Source organism: Sciurus carolinensis, chromosome 3 (assembly GCF_902686445.1).
Source record: "Sciurus carolinensis chromosome 3, mSciCar1.2, whole genome shotgun sequence".
NCBI lineage: Eukaryota > Metazoa > Chordata > Mammalia > Rodentia > Sciuridae > Sciurus > Sciurus carolinensis.
Window position 1 is genome coordinate 108,683,602 of NC_062215.1, and position 24,554 is coordinate 108,708,155.

The following is a 24,554-nucleotide window of genomic DNA, read 5'->3' on the forward strand; positions in this document are numbered from 1 at the left end:
AGTTTTTAATATGAAAAGCTTAGATGATATTTAAGCTGGTGCTAGTTTAAGTAGAAATCACTGAAGTAACACAAGGGTTAATTGATGGAGTGAGGTTTTTGAGGACATGGGGATAATGTTATCTTATTCAGATGTCCCCAGGAATGATCTGATTGGTTTCATTAGTGCCATGATGGGTGGATCCTCACGTCCTAGTTCCTTGGCAATCACTCTATGGATGGCTGCCTCTGACTAATGCATCCCTATTCCTGCCATCTGTGGGTTGGGCGTATGTAGGTTGCTTTACTTAGGTTATTCTGGGTTATATCTCAAAGTGGTTAAAACATAACTCTGAAGTTCAAGAGTTGATTAATTCATCAATTCAATGGCATCATCAGAGTTCAGGTTCCTTCTCTCATTCTTCTCTGCTTCCTCAGACTTCGATCTTGTTTCCTTAAGTTGGCTTCATAACTGTCTTAAGATGACTGATGTGGTTTTAGGAATAATATTTAGAATGTAATGTCAAGGCACAAAAATGGCAGGCCCTGTCATGCATGTCCCTTTCCCAGAAGTCTCCCAGCAGACTTCTCAAATGGCTAGAATCTCATCATGTGCCCAGTCAATACCAAGGGTAATTTTAGGTAGGTTATTTAAACTTTCTGAGCTTCATATTTCTTATCTGTAAAATGGGTAGCATAGTATCCATCTCAAGATTATTGAAAGGAATAAAAGAGGGAGTATTCTTTTAAGTGCATAGCATAGTGCTTGACTTCCATTTACTCTGTCCTCCCTTCTGGGTTTATAGATCATATTCTAAGAAGCAAACTAAAAATTCTCTCCTCATATTTAAAAGATCACAATTGACCTAAAATAAAATTGATTCATTTTCCGGTGCTGAGGTCTACTTTCCTGGAAATACTCAGAAAAGAGAAAAAATAATTGATGTCTATTAAGAAGGAAAAAGAATGAATAGGAACTGACAGGGTGCTACACAGGACGACCAGTGTGCACAAAACTGTCTGATAGCCTTGACTTTGGGCTGTGAGGCTTCTGAGGTGCCAGGCAGAAACTGGGATGCCAGAGCTTCCTGTCTGTCATAAAGGGGGGGATCCATTACACAGGCTGGGGATCCAGAGCACAGATGGAGTACAGGTGCTGAAGTATGTGTTGCTTGATAAAGTAGGTGAACATTCAGAGTGATTTATTCTTATCCTAACTCTATCCCTCAGAGGATGTCCCTGGGCTCCACCACAGCCCTGAGTTTGAGCCAGCATAATAAATCATAAAGTTCCTTGAGCTCCAAAAGGAGTGCTAACATGAATACTGAATAGTATTTGTTACCATATTACTAAGTCAAAAAAATACCGTGCATTCTCACAAGCAGTGTGCTTTCTCTAGAAACAATAAGATTGCCCATGTAGGTTCTTCCTTTGCTTGTCTCCATAGACACAGTGCCATCTACCGAAAATAAAGCACCAATAGCCATGGTACCCTGAGGGATTCCCAGGAGAGCCCCCCTCCCTGTGGGCTCCCAGTCTCACCCACCTCCCAGATGGACTGGAGGGAGTAGGCGGAATCCACAGGCTGTTCTCCTGTCACAAACTGTAATACATCTGTTCTCTGGTGCTTTCCGTGAGCAGTAAGAGTAAGACGTTCCTGTAGGGACCTGAGGAGCCTGGCACCACACTTGCAGTGTACATGAAAGCTCTTTCGGGATACTCTCTTGCCTTAACTGTGCATAAACTTCAGCTGTCCCATGGAAGAGACATACTTATATTAAAACATAACAGGGGTGATTGACAGTCTTCCTTTGGGTAGTTAAGAGATGTTTCTTTCCATGTAATGGTGTAGCAATGTTTTAAACTCCACTTATCCTTAGGTGAAATTTTTAATGGGTACAACAAATAAGAGACTAATAATAGAATCCTGGAACATTATCGGTGCAGCTATGTCCATAGGATATGTGGATACCCTAGGCTGTCATAAAATTCACTACGCCAAGCTCCACATTTTAGCTCACCCTGTCTTCTCTAGGTGGCAGTGTCTCTTGGTTTCAAAAATGGAGAAATGCAAGAGACCAAAAGCAGATTATTGCTGACATGTAACCACCATGGTTGGTGATAAAATAGAAAATGGAAACTGTTTAAATACAGTCTTCTCAGGACACACACTAACTCTTGCCCTAGGCATCTCTCATTACCATTCTTCTTCCTGAGGAATCTTGCTCAGCCTGGCCAGTAGCCCTTTAGGATCAGTTGGTAACTTAAAGTTCTGGTTTGAATTGATTCCTATTTGCCTTTTCGTAGTTAGACCTGGCTTTCCTTCCATTTGTTCCTTCAGATCTGGCCCCATTCTTTCTATTGCATTTGCTGCTCATTCCTTCTTCTTCTTCTTCTTCTTTTTTTTTTTTTTTTAATTGGATTTTCTAAAGCAAAATTTCCCACAGTTAAGTCTGTGGTCTGGTAATTTATCACAACTATTCTTGAAATTGCTTCATTAAAAGGGGCATTTGAAGATGAAACCTAAGCATCTGTTACCATGGTAACCAACAACAACTATTTAGAATTATCTGCTTAACTAGAGGGGCAGAGGGCTGCTGCTGGCAGAAGACTAAAGATAGGCAGCTAAAACTACTGGACAGGGCAAAAGACCTGCAGATTCTGACTGTGGTACTCTCAACCTGGAGTCAGAGATCCTCCTATGAAAAAAGAGCAAGTTGGTGCCATGTTCTGGAATTTTCTACATCATTTATTCTAGAAAATTTGGTAACAGAAAGTCCTTTTAATCATCAGGTTACTGAGAAGAATTTGGATTCAAATTTATATATTGAAACTTACTCCATTACCCTTGACATGTTCTTGAACCAGTCATTTATGTCTTTGAGCCTCAAATTCTTTGGGTAAAATACTCCCTATTTATACACCAAGTTTTGTGAATATCTATGAAGCAATAAAAATGAAGTCTGTAAACCGGGTTTTATACTCATGTGGGCTATCACTCATGTTTAGACTTTATAAATGTTCTATAGAACTTCCTATGGGTTGCCACCACTCAAACTTCTTCAAAGAAAAGACAATCTCTCCAATAGACAGCACTGTCAAAATCACCTTAATGAATGTCTTTTCCACACCAGGATTCTTCATGCCTCCCATTATCCACTGGGTCTATGAAAGAGTTAACACCTGCTGTTAGGCATGTCTTGAAGGGCTGGTTATAAGAAAAGTGTATTTGAAAAATAATGATGATTACAAAAAGTATAAATTATATTCTTTCATCCTTTGTTTTCTTGGGATTCCACTTCCAATTTTGGATAAAATATAAGAAAATCAGGAGAGGTAAGCATTGTATTACAAAAGAGATAAATGTCAAATCAGGCAGGATAGATGGGAAATACAGGCAGATCTATGTTTTAATCAGTAGTGATTTGCTTGGGAGTATTTTATATGTATTGTTTTCTTTGTAGAAGTGCATTGAATCAACAGGATTAGACAAATACAACAGATGGAAAAACTTACCTTGGTGAGCAAAGTATAGAGGGATCCAGGTATGACAAAGAAGAACCCAGTGTGGGCTGAGGCTATAGCTCAGTTGGTAGAGTGTTTGCCTCATAAGCATAAGGCCCTGGGTTCAATCCCCAGTACTGCCAAAAAAAAAAAAAAAAAAAAAAAAACCCATGCACAGCGTTGATGTTCTTGTGACCAGAAGAGACAGGAATGCCGGGGGTTATAGTTTCGGTAGGAATTTTTATGGAAGACTATCATGACAATAACTAGGATTATATGGAGAAAGAGTTGAGTTATGGATAGAAGTAGTAGTGAATTTTTGGTGAGTCATTTATGTACCTACCTGAAGGAACAGAGGTAGGCACAGCTAATGCTTTCGGTGGTCACAAGTAGGCAATCCACTACCTCAGATGTTCTAAATTTCCTTCTCACCACGTGGGTAGGGAGATCAAACCTTCCCTAAGATAGGTGGGGTGTGGAAGAGGTCACAGAACATTGAAAATGCTCAGGTGTTCAAACAGAGTGGGTTTATTATCAAAGAGATGTCTTGCACAAATCTTAGGTGAAGACTCACAAAATGATTTTTAAAAATTGCTAGTCTTGTGGTTGCTAATAATAAATATTCAGAAATATGCCTTTTACTGTTTACTTCTCAGACCTGTAGATCATGAAATGTAGTTTGAGACTGTAGTGTAAGATCTATGGAGTAATGTGGGTATTGCTGTTAGCTGTAAATACAGTTCTTTATTATGGTTGCAGCTTGTTCACCCTAAAATAAAATCTAGCATGTGCTGAATTTAAGTTTAGCCTGGCTTACTTTTCTGCCAAAGAGAATGTAAGTATACTTGATATAATACCATGCTAATTTTCTTTTCAACACCAACCCAAATTTTGGATGTTCCTATCAGTTTATTATTGAACTTTCTTGCAAAAACAAAATGGGAGACTTTCAGGGCATCATCTTTGGCATCACATAGACCTGTTCAGATCTTGATTATGACACTTACTTGATTGCTAATCCTCACTTTCCTTATCTGTAAAATTGAATGATAAAAATGTCTATCTTGTATGGTAATTCTGAGGTTTAAAGGAAGAAATGAATATAGACTGGGTTGGGTAGCCTTAATTTATAATATTCATTCTTTCCACCCAATTTATGTACCAATTAAGAAACAGACAAGGATATGGCAGACAGGAGACTATTGTCATTAATAAAGTGGACATGTAAAGCTTCAGGCTCCTGAAACTGAATATCCAAAATAGACAGGCTTACTACCTGGTTACAGGCAGTACTGGACAATAGGTCTCCCCATCTGCAAAGACCTTGGCTGCTAAGATTACAGTTTACCTAAAATCAATTGAGATCACATGTTCCCTGTAAGGAGATTTTGCTATGAGAAAAGTATGGATTATAAATACCGTTTCTTCCAAACTCACCAATGAGATAAATTGCTCCTCCCCAAGGAGGATGCATGGAGGTGGAAGTACTCAGGAGCGTTACAGCTCAAGTGCTTCAGTCCCCGGAGGAAACATCAGGAGTGGAGAATGAGAATTTCCTCCAACGGAATGTTTAGCACAGTGCGTAGTACAATGGACTGAGCCTTTATTATGTGAAGTCTGTGCTACCATAATTAAAAAGTGAGAATAATCATAGATTGTGTTTTGGACTTCGATATATATGGGAAAGAGGTAGGTGGCAAGGGTATAGGAGAAGATAAAACCTGAACACTGAAGGTCGACATATGTCCTAACATGCATTTTCATTTTGTTTTGTAGACAATGGGTGACTCCAAATTTTTTGAGTCAGGAAGAGACACTCTGCATTTTAGGATGAACTTTAACTGCAGTAAACAGTCTCTGTGAGCCAGATACTATGCTATGCCTAGTACAATGTTCTCTGTTTCAGTCTTCACAACCATCCTGAGAATAATACTATTCTCATTTTGCTCCCATTTTACAGAAGATAGAACTGAAGATTTAAAAGTTTAAGTAACCTAACCAAGATACTGCTTATAAATGAAAAACAGAATTTGATCCCACATCTTCCTGGATGCCAAGATTCAGCACAGGTTTCCTGGGCATGTGACCTATACATTCACACAGAGCCCTGAGTTTAGAAGGGCCTCGAGCCTGGTGTAAGCTCTGCTGTCACTGTTCAGAAATTCTTAATAGTTTTAGAATAAGAGACACACATATTCATTTTGCACTGGGTCTCTTAAATTATGTAGCCACCTCAACCAAGATGTACTTTTTTCCCATCATCCTGGTCACCATTTCCCTAAATCTGAAGGATTCCACACAAATAAAGCTCCCCTTCCAATCGAAGAGTTGTGGAAAATTAACTACTCTAGGTGGAATATTAGTAAGTTACTGATTATGTATGGACGGTTCTGCATTTATACATATAAATATCCAGGATTCAGAGCCAAATCTCTATCATCAAACAATCTTTTTTTCAGATTCCCTTTGGTTTCCAGGGACTTTCTCAATGCTGCTATGCTGGTCCCAGGCTGCAAGTTGGACCCAGGCCAAGAGGTGGTGAGGACAAGGCCTGAGGATCAGTGGGAGTGAATACATCCCCATCTACACACACGTGTCTGTCATATTCCAAGTCCAAGTACAAATTAATTTAGGATTATCTTGCTGATGTTTTCCATATTTCAGCTTCCACCAATCAGCACAAACAAGTCAGAGACAATGGAGCATATGTTGGTATAATTTCCCAACTTTGCTGCAGCAACAGGTCCACCGAAAGGCAAGCAGCTACACAGATGATGGAGGGTGTTTTAGAACATGCTGTGTGAATAGCTCAGCACTGGGGCCTAATTTTCAATCTTCTAACTTAACCATAAATTCATAAAATTCTTTAAAGTAGTTGGATACTCTAAATATGTCTTTAAGAAAGAGCTTTAAAAATTAGAGAGAAAAGTATGAAAATACACACAGAAAGACCCTAAAAATAATTCTAAATCTTTCCATATTTTTTCATGTGCACACACACATACATGCAGAGTTACAAAATGGAAAAGAGCAGGAATGTTGTTATGTAATCTAAATTTTTTTTCTACTTAACATCTGAGCAAATAGTTTTGAAAAAAACTGTATTAGTTTTCTTGGGCATTTTAATCAGTTTTTTATGAAGAACATTGTTGCTTAAAATATGATTATTTCCGTAAACCAACCTGAAATATCTTCTTCAAAAGACATGTATATTTTTAAGATCTTTGATACATATTGCTGAATTGTTCTTTAGATTGGATTTACATAGTTTACATATATAGTTCCAGTTTAATGTGGGGATTCCTGTTTGCATAAACCTCTTGTAAAACATATGGAACAAAAAAAGTTTAAAAAGTTTGGACCATGATCTATTTTTGTTTGGTTTTGTTTTGGGTTCCAGGTATTGAACTGCGGGGGGGGGGGGGGGGGGGAGTGAGGGGGCGGGGACTTAACCACTGAGCTACATCCCCACCCTCTTTTTATATTTTATTTAGAGATAGGGCCTCACTGAGTGGCTGAGGCTGTCTCTGAACGTGTGAACCTCCCGCCTCAGACTCCTGAGTCCCTGGGATTTGGGTGTGCACCACCTTGAGGATTTGTTTTTCTCTTTCTAGCTGTTCAGCAAGCCACCGTGCATACTGTCACCTGGAAAGGGCAGAAGATGCCCTGCCACTATTCCACACTCTGAGCCTCCATGATTGTATGGATAATAGTTTCTCTCCTTTGGAGAGAAAATATTTTCTGGGTTTACCATAGCTTTGGCTCTATCTTAGACACCACAGTTTTGGTTAAGAAAGATGACTATTGCTTGAACATCTTTTTTTGTTTTCATAAAGTTAGGTTTTAATTTTTTCCTGAGCTCCTCTTTTCTTGCTAAATAATATTCTTAATTTATTCTCTCACATATTGCTCTAAAACTTGCTGACCCTTCATCAAACAATTCCATGGTTTCCAATCTGGTCAGTGTTAGACATGTTGTTGCATGTTATTACCTAATTTAAGTGCCTAAAAATAACTTGTAAATAAGAGTTATATCTCAAGGATAATTCTTCCAACTAACAGAAGCTTTGGTAGCCTTTTTTTTTTTTTTTTTTTTTTGACAGTTTTTATGATTTTATTTAAGCACACAAAAAATGTGCCCATGAACTGCCTATTTATTTTCTTCACCGCGGCAGCCTGGCTTTGGTATTGGTGACTCTAATGGCTGCTCTTTCCACAATGGCTTTGTGATTCTTGGAGGAAACATTGTGAGCAATCTCAGCACAGTAAGATTTGCTGCGCGTGAGCAGCACTTCTGGCTCCTTGACCGGACCAAGAACTTCCGGAAGCCACTGGGCAGCACGTGCTTTGTCTTCTTGTTCCTCCCATAACCAATGTTGGGCATCAAGATCTGGCGCTTGAATCTTCTCCACACCCTGTTGTCAATACCTCTGGGTTTCCACCAGTTGCGCTTAATTTTGACATAACATCTGACTGGTGCCGGGTGAACTTCTTGGTCCTCTTTTTGACGATTTTGGGCTTCACAAGAGGTCTGAGGGCAGCCACGATGCCGAATGCAGATGGCGGCCACCTCCCTAGGCAGCGCCAAGGAAGAGAGAGAGCCATTTTTATGCTAGAGTTGTCGTCCGTATTTTTTATGGCTAACAGTCCTTCTAGAGCTTTCTAAAATTCATCAAAGAAGAAATAGCCTGAGAACCAGGCTTCTGGAGTCCAGATACTACTCACAGGAACTCAAGATACTTTTATAGCTCCGAGGTTTGTTTTACTTGGGACGTATTGATCAGGGGCCATAGAAATGAGAATTTTTAACTGGGAGTTGCTATAAAGAAATTTTCTCTGACTAGAAATTAAATAAGTAATTTTAGGGAAACGTGACATGCTTTGGGATCCTGAAAACACATTTATTCAGTCATGCTAATAAAGTAAACATGATTCTTTTCATTAATTGCTTCCATCTCAATTAACATTGCTCATTGAACTGTAGGAGGACTGAGAGAATGACATCAACTTGAACTTTAACTTTTAACCTCAACTGTGTGCTCAACTACTGCAGTAGCAGAGAGTTGCCGGTTGAAGGAAGGACTGTGGGTAGGACCCTTCCCTGTTTCCTCATAAGGTTTCTTTGGAATAGTGCCTTGAACTTGAAGGATAATTTTTCTGCCTATAACATCAGGGAACTGCTTGTTTAATTATTAGCTCAAATAAGAGGACCAACTAAACAGTCTAAAAAGGACTTGGGACAACATATTTGGGACACTACATAATAGTTTATGTTGGGCTCTCCTATTTTTTATTTTGCTTTCAGGCACTCTGCTGCTCATTTTGGGAATCTTTGCACATTTCTTTTATTAGAAGGTTATCATTTTATAATATACTTTGAACACACTTTTAGGTAGCTAAAATTGGATTTAAAAAGTTTTGAGAATCCTGTTGCCTAGTAGAAATGAGGAAAAACGGGACTAGGGACTAGAAATAGTTATTTTTAAATTGTTAGCAAATTCTCATTTTTTCTAGGGATGAATTTGAATTTACTTGTTTTTATTGCATCATTAGCTCTCTGATGCTTTTTTTAATTGGTGCATTATAATTACACAGAACAGTGGGATTCGTTGTTGCATATTCATACGTGCACACAGAACAATATAATTTGGTCAATGTTTTTCTCCAGTTCTCCCTTTCCTCCACTCTCCTCCTGGTCCTCTTCCTGTACTAGATTTACTTTTTTTTAGTACTGGGGATTTAACCCAGACACACTTACCACTCAACTACCTCCCCAGCCCTTTTTGTTTTTGATTTTGAGTTAGAGTCTCATTAAGTTGATTAGGGCCTTCCTAAGTTGTGGAGGCTGGACTTGAACTTTCAATTCTCTTGTCTCAGCCTCCAGAGTCTCTGTAATACAGATGTGTGCCACTGTGCCTGGCTCTGCTGGCTTTTGTTTTCAGGAATCCTTGATTCCCAGATACAGATATTTGATTATGGGGAAGATACCACCATATAATGGTCTCTAATTCAAATATACACTACACCCTGTAAAAGAGAACTCCAACTTTCATGCTGTTGACACAGTAACTGAGTCTTTAGTAAGTCATTCTAGCTTTGAAATAACAGAGTCATTTCAGAGAGATGGGTTATGTGACAAGACCTCATTTATGGGCATTTCACCCATTGCTGAGGAAACCCTCATCTGGGGAAGATTCCTTGAAATGGAGAACCCATCGCCTTTAAGGTTCACCACAATCACCCCCTTTACAAGTGGACCCTTGGATAGCGTCAACTCTCAGAATGTGCCAGGTGCATAAGTACACACTATGCTCTAGGCAGAAAGAACTTATGTAATTGCAAAACCTTGGTCATAATATACAGCAAGAGAAATGTGGGGAACATGTGTGAGAGTATTTCCAAGGATTTTTGTCCAAAAAAGATATAACATTAGTTTTGATTGAATTCATTGATATGGGTATGCTTCCTGAAGAATCTGGATTTAATGTGTAAGTTTCATGCTAACACTTCACTAAAACTTGAATTCAAGGGTGGCCTTCAATTGATGAGGATGGTGTGCCAGAGCTTCTCTGATATGGTGTAAAGAAGGAAATCCACAGGTTTAGGGAAATAAAAATGTTGGACTGGGTTTATCAAGGGCAACCTAATGCCCATCTTGCCACCTACCACTCCACTAGAAGGCCCAGAAGACATTCTCTTAGCTGAGATACTGAAGAGTCCACTAGTGAAGGACACACCTGCATCCTTGAAATGATTTATGATTACTCTTTGAAGGCCACATGAGACTGTCAGGGTGCTGCCCATTCGGAGGGGCTCCCTGATTTGATTATGATGTACCTTGGTGCAGTTTCATATTGTGTTTTAGAGTTTATTGGGTTTCTAGCAAATGCATATTTATGTTCTTCACAGATTTGAACATTTTTTTAGCCATTATTTCTTCAGACTTTTTCTTTTTGCAGCAATGGGGATTGAACCTGGAACACTACCGCTGAGCTATATCCCCAGTCCTTTTTATTTTTTATTTTGAGACAAGGTCTTGCCAAGTTGCCTAGGTTTACCTTGAACTTGTAATCCTCCTGCCTCAGACTTCTGAGTAGTAGGGATTTTAGGTGTATGTCCCCCTTCCCAGCTTTTTTTTTTTTTTTTTTTTTTTTTTTTTTTTTTAGTAGGGAAATCTGCATGTCTACATTATTTCCATTAGAAAAATGTTATCTATATAATATTTTGGTCTACTACCTTTACTTCTACTATTCAAGATCGAACATTTACTCAAGCAAAAGCAGAATCACATATCTAACATGAGAGTTAAATGTTTCACATCATGAAATTAATAGAATTTAATTGAATCAGGTTTGCTCTGTATTATTTTTGGGGACAATGACTCATCTTTCCTACATGTATGTTTTATTTATTTGAGTGACTATACAATGAATGACTCTTCTCTCATACTCAGTAATGAGTGCACCTAAATGTAATTTACAGCATTATTAACTGGATTCATTGTCTAATATTCATGTCAAATCCCTCTCTGATATGGTATTTCCATGATAACTCCAGATATTTTAGTCACAGGTACACCTCTCAACATCAATTATAAAAATCAAGATGTTAAAGTCATGAGAGAACTCACTCATGCTGTTGTGAGAGGTCCACGAACAGCTACTGCTTCACCCTCAGCACCCTCTTGTGGGTAAAGCAGCAGCCTGGTAAGCAGCCTAAGCAGGAAAATTACTCTTGAAATGCTGTTTGTAGATCTCATTGATAGTATTGAAATCATTTATGTCAGCCAGCAAAACAGTTATTTTGACCACATTAGTGAACTCATAGTCTGCAGCTTTCAGAATTTTACCTATGTTTGTAAGAACTTGGTTAACTTCTGCTGCTACCTCTCCTGGTACAAGCTGTTCTGCTTGAAGAGTCCCTGCCTATCTGTCCAGAGATGTAAATGGTCCTGTTGACTAACACTGCTTGACCGTAGGGACCAATGACCTTTTGTGATGCTGATCACTCTTTTGATCAGGTAAGACATGACTAGTTCCTCTTTCTTGCAGCCCTTTGCAAACCCTACCTCTTTTTTATTCAGTAACTGACCAGCTGGGCAGGCTGCTGAAGGGGCCAGCTGGGGGTGGGCTCACTAGGTATTCTGCCCAATTATTTTTTAAAAAATATTTTTCTGGGCTGGGAAGATAGCTCAGCTGGTAGAGTGCTTGTCTTGCAAGCACAAGGCCCTGAGTTCGATCCCCGGTACTGCAAAAAAAAAAAAAAAAAAATTTCTGTCCTCTCTTCTCCCTCTTCTTTTTGGGGCCTAAATTTACATGTAGAGTGTGCTATCTGAGGTTGTTCTGAAGCTCACTGTTTTTTGCCAGTTCTTTGTCATTATTTTCTGTTCATTTTGAAAAGTTTCTATTGATGTGTCTTCAAATTCACTAATACTTTCTTTCATAGTGTCTAATTAATTTTAATCCCATCTAGTATATTTTTTTATCTCATGTACCATGTTGTATTTTTCAATCTTAGAAGTATGATTTGAGTCTTTTTTATATCACCATCTATGACTCTCCTTACCATACTTATGGTTTCTTCTACTTTCTTCAACACATGGATTATAATTGTAATACCTGTTTTAATGATCATGATTATTAGCTCTGTAATCTGTGTCATTATAAGTCAATTTTAGTTGACTTCCTTTATGTTTTTAGGTTATATTTTCCTCCTTCTTTGTAGGCCCGGTAGTTTTTTATTGAATGCCAACAGTTGTGAACTTTACATTTTTAGGTGCTGCATATTCTTTAATTTCTGTGCATGTACTTGATCTTTGTTCAAGGATATAGTTAATTTCCTTGGAAACATTTGATTGTTTTAAGCCTTGTTTGAGTTTTGTTATGCAGGATAACAAAGTCTAGGACTGATTTTTTTTCCCTATTACTAACATATTCTATTTCTGAGTACCTTCCTGGTTTCCCTGTATTATTGCAAGGTCTTCCATTCTAGTTGGTCGTTTTTGAGTGGTTGAATAGAAAAATAACAACTCATTTTCTCCTGTATTCTTACATCACCTAAGGCACCAGATACCAAGCAAGCAGTCAGTTCTGTAGTGGACTCCTACTGGATGCCCTCCAATTCAATCTTGACAATCTACCTGGAGATAGTGTCAGATCCCACAGGTTGAAAGTACTTCAGGAATTCAGTCTCACAGGACTTCTCCCCACTTTCAGCATTAACCACAAACTCCAGGTTGTTTTACCTGTGCTTCCAACTGACTGGTTATAATTCAGGGTTCCCACAAACCCCACCTTGAGTTTAATTAATTTGCTAAAGAAGCTCATAAACCCCAGGGAAACATACTTAGTTTATTGTAAAAGATACTGCAAAACATACAAGTAAAGAAATGCTAGACCAACTTATATGGGGAGAGGCAAAGAGCTTCCATGCCTTTTCTGGGTGTCCTACCCTCTAGGAACTTCTGTGTCCAGCAATCCAAATCTCTGAACCCTGTTCTTTTGGACTTTTATGGAAGCTTCATTCCATAGACATGAGTGATTAAATCATTGACCACTGGGGATCCACTCCGCCTTCAGCTGCTCTCTTCTCCCCAGAGGTTGGGGAGTAGATTAGAGCCAATTCACTAATTCAGCCTTGGTCTTTCCTGTGACCAGTCCCAATCCTGAATTTACCTGGGGGATGCCAGTCATTAGTCAGTCATCAATTATCTCTTTGAAGATTCCAAAAGAAGAATGAAGACTGGATAAATTTATATTTCACAATATCACAGTGGTTCTTTTCCCAACCTTGTGCAGTATTTTCACATGCATTTGATGATCACAACTCAGCTGAAGAATGTCTATAAGTAAGCCTCAATATATTTACAAGATTTTTAAATTAAAAGTTACAGAAACCCAACTTAAATTAGATTAAGTTAAAAAAAAAGAGTATTTGTTGGCTCATAAGATTAAAATCCTAGGACATAACTGACTTGAGAGATAGTGGATGCAGGAGCAAATGAGGTCATCTCTCTTTTCTTTCTCCATCTATCTCTTGTCTCTGGCTTTCTCTGGTTGATGCTGTGTGAGTTGTTATAGGAGATGGCTTTTTCCAAGCAGAGGTAAGATGGCTACAGGTGGTGGCAGCTTATATATACAATATATAAGCTTCTAGGTCTTTTTTTAGGTCCATTTTGAATCTCAAGAGGAACTCATTGGCCTCTTTGAGTGACATGTCCCTCTCTGGACTAAACATTGTGCCTGGGGTTGGGGGAGTGCTGATGTGCAAGGCCAGGACTAGCCCTACTAAAAATATTCAAATGAATTCCTTGCAGGAGAGAACAGTCTTATTACTGGAAGATGTTGAGGAAGGAACTTTGGGGAGAAAAAACAGCAATAATCAATACACCCAGCTTCTTCATCTGTAAAGTAGGTTAAATAATCTAAAATGTGATAACATTGTAGGAGTCTGGAATATCCTAAGCATAGCAAGTGTTATGATATTAGCAATCATCTGACCTTAGTACTTCAGCTGTCAGTAAATTCTTCCACTTCTTCGAATTACTCTCATTTTCTCCTTTTTCTGTGCCAAGAGTTGCTTGAATTCCTACCTGTGGACCTCAGTTTCTAGGTAACTGGGTTCCTGATAGTTCACCATTGCAATTTCTCAAATATACCTGCTTCTGCTTTGCCTAAGTAGAGATCTTATGTAAGCATCAAAATAGCCACAGGAAACAGATGGTCCACTTGAATTGGGTAATTTGAAGAGAGTTTAATAAAGGGATTATTTATAAAGGTGTTGGCAGGTTAGAGGGAAATCACAAGGGATAGCGCAATACCCTGAGCTGGTGAAAGGGTACTGTTATTGCACAAGGTTTGATGGGACAAAGGACAGAATGGCAACTGGAGTTAGAAAGAGAGGGACACCTGACAGAAACTAAGAAATCCAGCCTACCTGTTTTACCCCACAGAGAGGGATATAGTGAGTAAACACCCTGGCCTCCTGACTCACCACCCTACTTCTTCCTGATCTCCAGTGTTCCCACTGGGTGAATCCAGTGGGAAGTCAAAGGGCGAAGGAGCCTGTTTCACAGCCCAAAAGTCAGCCCCTTTCCTGGGGCACAGAAAAGATTGAGGAAGAGAAAAGACTAGAAGAACAAAAAGGAAGCATCCAGCAACCTGAACTTAGTTTAGATGCTTTTCCCAGGGTGAAAAAACTTACTCTTGTCTGTTCAGAATTTCTCTGCTCTTGAGGTGGGGAAACTGAATTTCTACAGCCTGTAAAGGGAACGATTGCTGCCAGCCTCTATTATTTAAGAAAGCAAAATGCTGCTTGTGATTGCCTGGAAATTTGCAACCTCCTAACAGGAGGTTTTGTTTTTCAATTGGGTCTCTTGAGTGGATCCTAAATCAAACCATTTCTTGAAGGAGACAGTTTTACTACTGGGCAACCAGAGAGAATTAGCACCAAGAAAGGAGAGTTGTTACCTTATGTGGTCAGAGGAGGAGGCACCTTGGCTGCCTTGGAAGACTGGTCTTTTGACCTGTTCCACAGATACCAAATTCATCTCATTTTCAAAGTGCTTAGAATGGAAGCCAAGGATGTAGCAGGGGGAAGTGAAAATGCATAGTAATGAAAAGGGGAGATAAGGAGGTAAAAATGGGTTGCTGAAAATATAGATGGATAACAGCAGAGACAAGGGAAGAGGTACCTGATTGCAAAGTGGAAAGTGAGAAGTGCTAGAGAAAAACTTTCAACCTAGGAGCCACAGGCAATCTTGCGGTGGAGAGAAAGAGCAGACTTAGTCCAGCTTTGGCAGTGGCTGATGAATAGGGGCCAAGCAGCTTCTGATTAACAACAGTTACAGGAAAATGAAGGCCTAGTTGAGATATCTGCTCTTTATTTTGAAACCTGATTTTTTTTTTTCCCCCTGAAACACCTTGGAAGCCACTTAGCCACGGCAAGTGAGGAAAAGAGAAAGCCTCACAGGTCTTCACAGAGCAGGGAACTTGCTGAGCCACTAGAAGGGTGATTTCAGACCAGTACCTTAGGCAATGATCCCAGTGGAGGCCTGAGTATTTTGGATATATTACCTAATATTTCAAAAGGAAAACCACAGCCCAATAGCCCTGGGTTTAGTGCATGTTTATCTTCACAGCCTTTGTCTTTCAGAGATCAGTGCTCTGCTGCTGTGTTGCTATTGTAAGGATGGAAAAAATAGAACCATTTTAATGTTGTGCTGTTTGCCTTTCCCGACAGTTAAGGAGCAGCCCATTATTAGCTGGCAACACTGTTGTGACATCAGTGGTGACTTTGCTGCTTGGGATTCAGCTCATGAAATAGCTTCCTCCCTGGTGCAATTTTCTTTTTTTCCCCCTTTTTCCTTTCCTTTTTCTTTTCATCTCTCATGTTTCATTCTGAGGCAAATAATTGGCTAAAGGACTATCTATGCTTTGGTTTAACTGCTGGTCCTTTTAAGAATGGGCTGCTAGAGAAACTAACATGCTAAGTTTGATGCTGTTCAAGATTCTGGAGGCACTTCCTTATGGTAGCCCCTGAATGACAAGTGAGCTGTCTTTGCTGGGGATGGGCAAGGGGGTGGTGGGGTGTTATTTCCCACAGTTGTGAAAAGGTCCTGGCATGGGGGAAGGAGAGGCTCTGTGCTGGTGTGGGGCACCAGAGCCTGACCAGGGACACCAAAAGGTCTGATATAGAGAGTTGGAGACTAGAAGGTGGGGATGGACATCCTGCCAGGATGAGGACAGCGGAGGCAACAGGAGTTGGATTATATACAATAAGTAAAGATATCGAGGACAATCACAGCCAGGCTTCTCATTATTGGTGAGGGAAAAATATGTATAAAGAGAGAAAAAATGCAAACTCTGGTATAGGAATGGAACTGTAGATATTGATGAAGTCTTGTGCTTTCAGCATATGGAAATAGAAGTAAATATAGATGTAAAATATACATGCTTGTGTGCATGTGTATGTATCTTTTTGTGGGTGTGTATGGTATTGGGGATTGAACCCAGAGGGTCTCTACCACTGAGTCACACCTCTAACCACTTATTTTACTTTGAGACAGGTTCTCACTAAGTGGCCAAGACTGATCTCTTTTTTTTTTTTTTTTTTTGCGGTGCTGGGGATTGAACCCAGGCTCTTGTGCTTACGAGGCAAGCACTCTACCAACTGAGCCATCTCCCCAGCCCCCAAGACTGATCTTGAATTTGGGATCAGCATCCAAAGTCTCTGGGATTAAAGGCATGTGCCACCGCACTCAGCGTGTGTGTGTATGCTTTGGAATCTAAGTTCCAGGTTGATTCAAAATTTAAAACAATTTGAGGGTAATACTACTATTGAAATGAGGGCATAGCACTAACAGTGTTGTTAAAAGGATTCAATGAGGTTGTTCCTGTGGCAGGTATAATATAGTGCCTGGCACATAGTAAGCTCCCAATAATGATTATTATTACCCCCCCTGGAAGAAAAGCCTAGAATGTACACTATTTGGCATCTTGTTATTGTTTTCACTAAAAACATATTTTGGAGATCTTTTCATAATGGTGCATACTTTGCTTTTTAAAATTAATAAATATAGCTTTGTTCTTTACTATATTACTTTTATAATTAGAAAAAGAAAAGAACCCCAATAATTGTAGGGAGATAATCTGCGTTAGTATGTCATCTGCCGATGACTCATAATTTAATTAATTCTTGTTGCTAATGGAAACCTCTGGTTGAATAAAGCATGGTTGTATTTTAATAGCAGCACTTTGGTGGGGAGAACAAAAAAATATAACCAACACCAAATCTATGGACACAGGGATATTCACCCTAATTTTTCATACCTTTATAAAGCTCTGTATCAAAATGCTGACTAAGGAAAGCAGCTGTCAAACATCATTTCTTCCATCTATCAAAAATCCCTATTTGAGGTTTGCTGTGACCAGACACTACTCAATGTGGTAGAGAGACAATAGTGAGCAACACAGCCCTGCCCTCCTGGAGCTCCTGATCCTAGTGGTAGGCCCACAGGAAATAATCATCATATCTATTCCTTTTCATCATGAAGAAATGAAATGTGAGTTTTTGGTTGATGCCTTATTTTTTTCTGGTTATTTTTATTTTTTAAAAAATTTGCTCTATTTAGATATACATGAGAGTAGAGTGTATTTTGACATATTATATATACACAGAGTATAATTTATTCTAATTAGGATCCCATTCTTGTGGTTGTACATGATGTGGAGTTTCACTGGTCGTGCATTCATATATGAACATAGGAAAGTAATGTTCAATTAATTCTACTGTCTTTCCTATACCCATTCCTCTTCTGTCCCCTTTGTCTAATCCACTTATCTTCTATTCTCATCCCCCTCCCACATTGTGTGTTAGCATCCACATTTCAGACCGAACATTTGGCCTTTGGTTTTTTTGGATTGACTTATTTCACTTAGCATGATAGTCTCCTTTTCCATCCATTTACCAGCAAATGCCATAATTTCATTCTTCTTTAAGGCTGAGTAATAGGTTTGTGCCTTATTAATCACTTGATTTTTAGTAACCTTTAGAGCCTTGGTTTCCATACATCAAAAATAGAGATCATAATAAATATCTTATGAGGTTGTTGTAATCAAATATGTAAAATGACTGGCATAAAGCCAACCCCTTAGCAGGTACTTGCTAAGTAGAAGCCATTATTATATGTAAATTGCACGGCTTTGGGTTCTTATGTTTGAGACTACCATAAAAAGGGTTGCTTTGATTTCTAGTGAAGTTGCTCCCTTCCCCAGGTTGGGTGTGTCACTGGGCATCCCTAGACCTTATCAACCGTGCTGATACCATTAGTCACTTTGTCTTTACTGTCCTTTTATTACCTTCCACCAATAGGGATAGGAAGTCCATTCTTCTATTGGGTTCCTTTCTAGAAGGAACCCCAAGAAATCTGCCATGATCTCTTGTCACCTACCTTGCATCTCACACTGTGAATGTTTGCACTGTGCTGTAATTGAGTTTTCCAAGTGGCTCTTCCCAGAGGTTAGGGTTTTCACTAAGTGCTCCAAAGCTCACACGTCCAGACCTGGCCTTGTTGGTCATGCTAAATATTTCAGTTTTTATCTGGAAAACACTGGGTAATGAAAAGGTTTTAAACAGGAGAACTACTTGCCTTCGTTTATATTGTAAATGGAATCCTCAGGTTATTCTGTAAAGAATGGAGTAGAAGGGTCAAAAGAGAAAGATGGGAGAGTGGAAGTATCCAGCTGTCACTTTGGGGGCAACAGCAGAAGCTGGATCAGGGTAGTAGGGAGAGAGGAAACAAGCTTGAGCTCTCGTCTCTTTGGAGGTAGAATGGATGGAACATGTTGATGGATTCAGTGGAACAATAAAAAGGAATAGGGAAATTTTCAACTGGAATATTTGGGTGAATTTATATGGCTATGCCATTTACTAAAAATGGGGAAGATCATAATATTTAATTAAATGATATTTAATTAATACTCTACTAAAGTACTAAAAGATCCATGTTGAGTGTTTGACCCTATAGGGACCAGTGGGTACTCCTGGGGTTTATACATAGCCCTAACCAAACTTCAGGGTCCCAACTCAGTCCCTGAAGGTCTGTGCATGCCCAGGACCACCTCAAACTCTACTCACAGAACTTCCTGGCCTCTGCAAGCTTTACTCCCTTGCCCAACCCATTAGTCCTCTTGGACCACGGAAGTTTCTTTCCTCCCCTGTCCTGACACATGCTCATTTTCCACCTTAGTATGATTGAGGATAAGAAAAGTCATCTTCCCCACAGGGAATGGCCTCTATCACCAGCTCAATAAAAGCAAAAAACCTCAAGTATACTTTCCAAAGTGTGGGTTCTTTAGTTATAAAGTATGGAAAGTGAAGGAGAGTTCAGTTTACAAACAACAGTTTACCATTCCATCTCCAAAAAGTTTTCTTGAATTCTTTAAGGGCACAGACCAATTAAAAAGTCCATGATTCCATTATGAAGTGAGTACTTGAATGTATTTAATACTTTGAAGAATGTAGCATCTACACTCAGGTTTGGAAACTTTACTATCGTCTCCAAGAACAAAAGAGAAATACTTAATTTTTTATCAATAAAGGGTCATTTCATATGAATTAAAAAAATCAGAACAACCTCTAAGAATTGGCCACTGGGAGAAGAAGCTAACCTCCAGTGTATGCCTTCCTCTGTATGCCTGCGGAAGCCTTTCTGTGGAATGAGCTCCTTGTTCCTACTCTCACTCCAAAAGTCTGCTGTCAGATACCTGAGTCTCCCTCTGAAGTGATGCCAGGTTTGCTGTTCAGCCCAACTCTTGCAAATGACTGGATCCAGAGCAAGGTATCCTAAGACAAAGCGGGTTTAAGCAGACATTCCTAGGAAACAGGTTGAAGTGCACAGGATCTTAGTGCACAAAAAGCCATCACTCAATCAACATGTAGAAAGAAGATTCCTCACCTCCATGGTGCCCTTAGCCTTGCTTCCTTCACCCCTGACTTTGACATCTGTGAGGCACCCTCACTTCCTTCTTTCAAGCTGGCGCTGGGCTCCACTTTCCGGCCTTTCTGGCAGCATCAGTGAGGAGGAATAACGGCTCATAACATTTGTTAAGCCCTGTCTGTGAAGCAGTGGGCAATGTGTTAAGCACCCCACGTGCATCATCTCAGACTCAGGATAATCCTGTGAGATTTTAAAATCACTGTACTCATTTTACACCCCAGTGTGGAAGATGAAGCCCTTTGCTTCAGGGGACCTATTTGGTGTCAGAATCAGGTTTTTGTGACTTCTTTCTGCTTTGCACTCCCTTTTCATGTTTCTCCTGGCTTGTGCTTCCTTTTACCAGCCTCTCCATTCAGTTAATTTCTCCACAACAGATTGAACTTGCCAAGTTCTCAGGTGCCCCGAGGGTTCCCTGGCAACACTACATCTCGTCTTAAGCCGGCATTGAAAGTGCTCTCTGCTGCCGCCATCTGGCAAACTGGAACACTGATTGGTTCCTTGGTAGCACACATTTGCATGGAAGAAGAGCATGAATTTCCCTCGCACCTCTAGAATTTTAGTAATCAGATGTTCAGTTATTACCACTTAAGTTAAAATAAGAGTGATAAAATTTAAAGCTCAGGATCGAAGAATGCACTTAAGCCCTCAAAAAAATGGATTCTAAAAAATGTAATTTTAACTTGTCATTGTATGCATGGGTCCCCCAGAGAAGTTAATGGGAAGAAAAGATATTTCAAATTCAAAATCCTCTGAGACTTTTGCTATAGATAAAAATTTTTATATTTTTCAAAGTACTTTGTGTCTCTTTAGTGTATTTCTTCCTTACAAATATATTTGTTCATGAAACTTAACCTGCGTGTCTCAGGAAAGCCAGTATAAAAAGGTTTACTATTTTGAGAAAATCATTACTTCTGTAGCTCATTAGAAATAAGGCTATGAGAGATAAGTAATAGTATTTTGGAAGGCTGAATTACTTATTTGATTCTCTTGTGTGGCAGGCATCCAGTAGGTGTTCAGAATATGTTTGATAAATTCTAAGGAGTACGTAAATAGCTTTTACAAGTTACAGAGTGAGGTGGAGAAGAATGTTATTTGACTTGGGTTAACCCTGGAATTTTTCTTAAATATACAGTTGTTTGAAAGCTTTACTCAATAAAACACTGTACTAGTACAATGAAATGGGTATCCTGTTCCCCACGGCTAATGCCTTTGTAAGCATTTGACTTTCTTACCATACGATTAACACTGTTATTTCCAGGCCAATCAATAGGCGCAACTCCAAGATTAAGAGCAATTTGGATCATTATTCTCCTTTCATTACATATTCATTATTTTTCTGTTTGAATAAGACCCATAATCAGTGTTATTTACCAATCTTTATGGTGAAACTTTAAACTACTGATTGTTCCTATCTTTGCAGGTATTAAATGCCATTTCAAATATCCTTTCAATAATTCTGTAGTTGCTAATGAAGTCCATTTTTCCAGATTTTTCAGTCCACTGAAGGAACATTGAACCCCACGAGTCTTTAAAAAGTATTTGTTGTTTAATTGGAGGCAGCTGTTCCTTAGAAAGTTCCATAAGTGTATAAAAGTGTTTTTCCCTTCTTTAATAGCTTTTTATCACAGTTTAAGAGTTAGCCTAAAATATATACAAAATACATATGAAGGTCCCCTGAAATTCTTTGATATTGAAAATATTAAATATTATAACTAACATACAAGAAATTATAGGACAGCACCCTTTAATTTTGGATTTAATTACTCAATCTTTAAAAAATATATTTCTTTTGGCCCTTTGGGTAGATTTCTTCAACAAAAGTTATTGGTTTATTTTAGTTCATTCTAATGCATGTACATTTTGTATTTCTTGAATGCAACATTTTTTTCCCGCCTTGTCCTTGAATTCTTTCCAAGTATCATTAAGTATTGGATACATACGGTAATAGCAGATTTACTTAAATGTCACTATTAATACAGCTTATAACCTTTAACATTCTGTACAAAGAATTTCAGAAAGAAGCCCTTACACACAGATCCAATGTCCAGAATAACCAGAGCCAAACATAATGATTTTACAGTTGAAGGATAGCCAAGATGCACATTTTCTGAGTGTGGTTTTACTGGGAGTCTGCATGCAGATAAAATATGGCTTTTAAGAACAAAATCTTCATGGAAAAGGCCTTTCCTGTCATAGCACTGGGCTGACTTTCAAGCCAAGGTTCAAGTACTTTCTGCAGTTCTAGTTTTGGATTTTCCATTTCTCAACAGGACATTCCCAGTTTTGAGTTAGTAGTAAGATGATGATGCAGACTGAATGGTGCCCTGGAATGAGCAGGAATGCCTTCTTTTTGTGTCTTCCTCTGCAACCATTGCAGATTCTGTGCTCTGTGCATCACTCCTGAGATTGGCGTCTCCATTCTGCCATCTTGGGTGGACACCTTCGCCCAGCGAACAGTATGGTCTCTGAGAAGGCATAGGCATAGTTAGGCTTCATTCTCCTCCTCTTGCTTCTTTTGGGATTTCTAAGAGAGTGGCCACCTTATGTTATGGTTTTTTTGTTGTTGTTGTTTTATTTTGATTTTTTGACACCAAGGATGATTGAAACCAGGCATGCTCGATCCTAAGCCACATCCCTAGCCCTTTTTATATTTTATTTTGAGACAGGGTGGCACTTAGTTGTTTAGGGCCTCACTAAATTGTTAAGTTACTAAGTCTGACTTTGAAATTTTGATTCTCCTGTGTCAGCCTCCAGAGTTACTGGAATTATAGGCCTGTGCCTCCATGCCCAGCTATGTTATGGTTATTAATTAGTACTTTTGAGATTTTCAAACTATAACCTGAAGGAAAAAAATAGCGAGGTCAAAGTGATTTAATTTAGATTGGTGGGGTGGTGGGGTTGTCAAGGGGGAAGATCCAGAAAGCAAAAGCACATTGATCAAAAATAGCAAATGTTATTTATTGTTTGAAATTGAATACAGAGGTCATAGAAGTCTGTAAATAAATAAGTAAATACATTTCAACTTTATTTTATAGAACAATGAAACTTAAAAAAAAAAACAGGAGAAAGAAAAGCAAGCAAACTTGATGTAGGCAGAATCTCTGAGGAGAAAATATCTCTTGTCATAGTTATATATTATTTTCCCAGAAATTAATCACTAGTTGTTAAGAAGAGTAATCTTTGAATTTTTTAGAGGTGCACTTGGATTTTATAAAAAATTTACAAGTATATGTATTATTAGAATATTTTTCCTTATTTTTAGTGATGGAAGATGTAAATGTTTTGTCTCGAATGTCAGAACATGTTGCATCCTCTTGCCCCACCAATAACTTTTAAGTCTCTTGCATAATAGCCCCATCTTGTGGTGATTTGTCAATTTTCCACTAAAGACGTTGCATTTTCACAATTGCAGGCATCAGTGGAATCCTCTCTTTTAATTTTCCTTCCAGGCTGAATGAAATTAAGCAGGAAAGAGAAAAGGGCACGCATCAATTCATGGTAAAGGGCCACAGACAGATGAGGAGAAAAGATGGTAGGTATTCAGTAAATATTGGCTGCATTAATGTAAAGTGAAGGGCCAGTTGTGTTAATAGGAGGAGGGAGGGCCAGGAGGTGCGAAGGTGGGCGTACCATAGATCCCTCCTAATCCTGATAAGGCATTTGACCTCGCACCTATCTGTTTCCCTAGGTCAGGGAGGCTTCCTACTTAACCCAGAGCTTGGTAATGTTCCAGCTGTATTAGGGAGCACTGTTTGCTTTCACGTGAAAGAAATATAGTTGGAAGTAGCTTCATGAGAATAGAAAAGGAATGGCTCATGCAACCAAAGAGCCAGAAGGACAGAGGAAGTGGTTGACCCAGGGACATCTGAAGCAGGCATCTGAAGCTAGCTGGACTCTCTCCATCCTGGGTCTCTGAGTGTTCTTGTTCATTGTCTTATCTTCTTCTCTGCTTTTTATTTGTTCTTTATAGCTTGCAGGCCCACGTCTGGACTCATAGCCCTCTAACTGGAGGGAAGGAGCCCTCCTGTCCCAGCAAAGTTTTGTAAAAAGCCATGGAAGAAGTTTGAATGGTTTCTTTGGTCCCTGTGACTGCACTTTGACAAACTGCAATGGCCATGGGAATGAGCTACATTAACTGGCTAAGCTGTGGAGAAATAGTCACTGTGGACAAGGATGTAGGTCTTGTGAAAAGAAGTTTCCACACAGAACACCTGTTTACAGGGAGGAAGAGAAGAAACAATTTCTTCAAGGGAGGAGAAAAAACTGACAAAACTGACTGAAACAGCCTCTCTCATTCCCCTCCTGTCTGTTTGGCATACCACTCAATAAAGATTTGTTTGGTTAGTGAAAGATTTTCTTCCTTTTCCTTTCCGCCCCTTTCCCCTCCTCCTCCTCCTCCTCCTCCCCTTCCTTCCCCTCCTCCTCCTCCTCCTCCTCCCCTTCCTTCCCCTCCTCCTCCTCCTCTCTCAGCACTAAAGATTGAAACAAAAGATTTTTCAAACGAACAAAAGATCCCAGGGTAGGTGTAAATGGTAGTGGGGTGGGTGGGTGGGGTATGTTCAAAATTCTCTGGA

The 24,554-nt window shown here is 39.2% G+C and overlaps 1 non-coding gene and 2 pseudogenes across 1 annotated transcript; 1 reads left to right on the plus strand and 2 right to left on the minus strand.

The window, feature by feature from the left end:
* The first annotated feature begins 3,548 nt into the window (after positions 1-3,548).
* Positions 3,549-3,625, plus strand: Trnam-cau (transfer RNA methionine (anticodon CAU)). The gene has a single exon. It is a non-coding gene; the product is annotated as a tRNA-Met (tRNA).
* Positions 3,626-7,645: 4,020 nt separating this feature from the next.
* LOC124979469 (60S ribosomal protein L32-like) lies at positions 7,646-8,087 on the minus strand (annotated as a pseudogene).
* Positions 8,088-11,112: 3,025 nt separating this feature from the next.
* On the minus strand, positions 11,113-11,511 carry LOC124979778 (2-iminobutanoate/2-iminopropanoate deaminase-like; annotated as a pseudogene).
* Between the last annotated feature and the right edge of the window lie 13,043 nt (positions 11,512-24,554).